Source organism: Pollachius pollachius (genome assembly GCF_949987615.1).
Source record: "Pollachius pollachius genome assembly, chromosome: 6".
Taxonomy (NCBI): domain Eukaryota; kingdom Metazoa; phylum Chordata; class Actinopteri; order Gadiformes; family Gadidae; genus Pollachius; species Pollachius pollachius.
Window position 1 is genome coordinate 23,427,535 of NC_136939.1, and position 3,945 is coordinate 23,431,479.

The following is a 3,945-nucleotide window of genomic DNA, read 5'->3' on the forward strand; positions in this document are numbered from 1 at the left end:
GACCTGGAAGGGGGAGGGGGGATGCGAGGGGGGGGGGCGTCGCTGAACCAGTCTCGGGGAACAACACGGACGATTTCTTCGTCCGGGTTTGGGGGGTGGGGGAGGGGGAGGAATTGGACGCTCTGGCCGTCTTGTCGCCATTTACCGTCGTTAGGAAACCCTCCCCGCAGGCAAGGACTTTTGCATGGGCAGATGCTGCACCCGGGGCCTAACCACAGCGCCCCATCCCCCCTCCCCTCGACCGCGAAGCTTTTACCAAGCAACTTAATTATTTTTTCTTTCATACTTTTACGTTTTAGCACTTTTTGTCATCGACACTAAACCGACCAATGGGGGACCAGTAGTAGGGGCTTTTAAATAAATAAATAAAGAAAGGCCTAGAACAAATGGAGAGGACACTCTGAATACCACCCATCTGGTATGGGAGGCGCAGGACCTGCCATCTCAACGTACTCTTATTTTTGAAAGGGCGGTCAACGAGGAGCTTTTATTGTGAAGTTCTTTTTTTTTTTTTTTGAGGTGGAGGTTTGGGCTTTACGCACATCAGCCACTTGTTATCCGTCTGTCACTTTGTCCCCGGTGTGAGTCTCCCCATCGACGACCATTTTGTCCCCTTCCCGCCTTTTTGACCCCCCACCTCCATGTCCACTTGAGAAAGGAACCAAAACGACGATGGGACAATTACTTCTGGAATCGCACGTCTTTAGTAGGGCAACACCATGGTATCGGACTGCACCTCTTCTATCCTGTGTTGCTTTATGTCGAGTCAGTCAGTTTGGATTCAGTTAATTTTGGAAAAAACGGACTTTGGATCGGATTCAATGGGACTGTTTAATCCGAATTCACACTGTACAACGTCCGATTGACCTCTGCCAAGTGCCTGGTGCGACACCATAGATGAATATATGATTTTTTTTGTTTTGTAAGTATTATTGTCTTTTTTTGTTGTGTATGTATGAGGTGACCCTCCTTTTGTGTGTGTACGTATGTTTGTGTGCGTGTGTATATATATCTATGGTTTTAGCCAGGTGTCGAACTACTACCTGTAAACTCAGACCAGGTGGAGATAGACCAGGAAAAGCTGTTGTCGTCGGCGACACACACACACCCCAACGAAGACTCACTGTAACGTGAACATCGTCCCATCCCGAACTCTCTGAACGATGTATGAGCTATGCTGTTTTTCTTTTCCGTTGGACCATATTTTTCTGTTCTTTGTACGACTCTGTTCTGTCTGCTTCAGAGGTGGTGGTGGAGAAGGTAGGGGTGGAGATAGGAAAGCAGAGCGGTTCTCGTGTGCATGCTCCTCAGACCCTTCACAAATGTGACGTTCGTTTGCACTACACAGTTGCACCTCAAATAAAAAGAATACCCTTAAAATACCCAACGTTTCGGATTGTCCTTCATGCATGTTTGTGTGATTTGTTTTTACACAAACCTTTTTTAATCTTTTAAAAGCATCGTTGGTTTTGGATTTCAAACGATGGACGGATTTTAACTTCCTGCTCAGGTTAACCGTTGGGGGGAGGTGTTTAACAATATATCGCTGTAGGTACAGTAAGGATGTTCATAGAACCAAGTGCCAAGCACTTACAATCGCTAGGTAAACCCATTCCCCGTCTACAACAAAGAAAGCTAGGAGAAGATGCTACATGCTGAGTACTATGTTGGTTTGTTTTTTTTGGTGCGCAAGTGCCGTGCAGTGAAAGGGAAACGTATTTAACCGGATTCAACCGCTTCCATCCGGTGCTCCGTCCTCTGTTCGACATCGATTGCCCCCATCGGCATCGCCCCAGTAAAGGGCTGATTATGGTTCAACGTTCACGCAACGCAAGGACCCAGCAGATGCTTGGATGCAGTCGTGAACCTGTTTTGGATTTGCGTCGGGCTTCATTGAACGGACCAATCACAGCCCCCTCCGGGGAGGAGGGGGGTGGGTCACCCCTTACGGGGGGATTCGGACCTGAGGGATTCAACAACTAGGTGACCTGCTTTCCCTAGCAGCAATCCCACATGCTCAGAGGGGGGGGGGGGGGGGGTGGGTTGGAGAGAACAGGATTTTCCGGATTGACCGATTTTTTTTTGGGTGAAGGAAAAAAAGGAAATAGGAAAAAATGCAAATAAGCAAAAAAAAAATCACAAATATAATTCCACGGGTTTGGTGATTTGGGTCCTAAAGTATCAAGAGTAAATATTAAGTTGAATCTACTAAAACGTGCATTGTAGTCACATGAGGAATACACCACACACCATATTTAGATTGAGATTTAAACACCCCTACACACTGGTTCACTCACATTTCAATGTCCTTTGCTGTGCATGTTTCCCTGTGGGATAGAGCAGCAGCAGGCTCCTCTGATCACAGTACGTCCTGTCCTAAAGCCCGGACCGGTTTGTGGAACATGGGTTTGATGCGCTGCCATTGGCTGAAGCAGCCTTCCTTCCCGGGTCACCCCCGACCTCAACAGCATGCATCAGTAGAAATAACAGGACCCCAGAGGCTAGTATGGAGGAGGGCTTAAATTAACTTAAAATGACTTAAAATAACCGCTTAGTTATGGTACAGCTGGAGCCAAGCTATTAGCATCTTCGTCCGGAGTTCTTCCTGAATTAATCCTGGGATGGAACAAGATGTCCTTCCAGCTTTGCTTCTTCGACAGATGGGAAAAGCTGTGATCATTACCGACGGTGGAAGACTTGCAGCTAATTACGACAAACGTTTAATCCTCCATAGCTCTGCCACGATGCTAATGTTAACCAGGTGATTGTTACTACTTGGCATTTGTTTCTATGAACAACAAATGCACTTATTGTAAGTCGCTCTATGTAAATCCTCGGCTAAACGCCCTGATTGTAAATGTAAATGCAATATCCTGAGACAGTCGGCCCATCCCGCCTTCACTAAGCCCTTGTGAGCTCAGGATCTGTGATGCTTGGGTAGCTCTCTTCAGATGGTGATTCAGCATCGCCAACAGTATTTGCTTTCCCAACCACAACGACACACCTGAGGAAACGCACTCGGGTCAAGTCAAAGTCAAAAGTCAGTCAGCTTTATTGTCAATTACTTCACATGTAGACATACAAAGCAATCAAGAAGACATTTTTCATTATCCCACGGTGAACAGATATAGTGCACATGCACAACAGATCAGAAAAAACTAAAAGTAAACATTGAAGTGCACAACAGATAAGGACATTTACTAATATTAAAAAGATAGACAATAAATTATAAGATCAGCAGCATCAGTTAATGGGCAGTAATCCCTCATAAAGAGGGATTCAGGAAACAGAACACATCGGTACGCTCAAGGAAATAAATGGAGCATCCGGGGTTTAGCTGTTAACACCTGACCGAGGCTAAAGTTCAAAGGTCAGTCTAAGTTTGGACGAGTTACCTGTCAGCAAGTCTGTTTCCTCGAAACTCCCGCTAGTTTTCTCATGGGAAAGAAAATCAATGATGTTTATATTCATATGTTTCATCAGGGCTGTCTTAAGACATGACGGATATTAATCGTTTTCATATATATATATATCTTTTTTTATTTAACCAGGTAAAAGTCTAATTGAAATTTTAAATCTATTTTCCAAGAGATACCTGGCTGAGAGGGCAGCATAAAACAAATAAAAGTACTTAGTTGTGTAGCATCTTCTCCTACCTATCTTTGTTGTGTACAGGGAATGGGTTAACCTATTGATTGTTAGTGCTTTGCACTTGGTTCTATGAACATCCTTACTGTACCTACAGCGATATATTGTTTATCTTTCTTCTGACAGATGTACTTGAAAACACAGGAAAAAGCCAATACCATTTTTTATCAAAACTAACATGTAATGACACTAGGATTTAGACCATTTTACAAACGAAACATGATGACAACATGGACGTCAAGTGGCTGTTTGTATTCCAGAAGCTGAAAGGCTAAATAACGTTAAGTTCTTACCAGG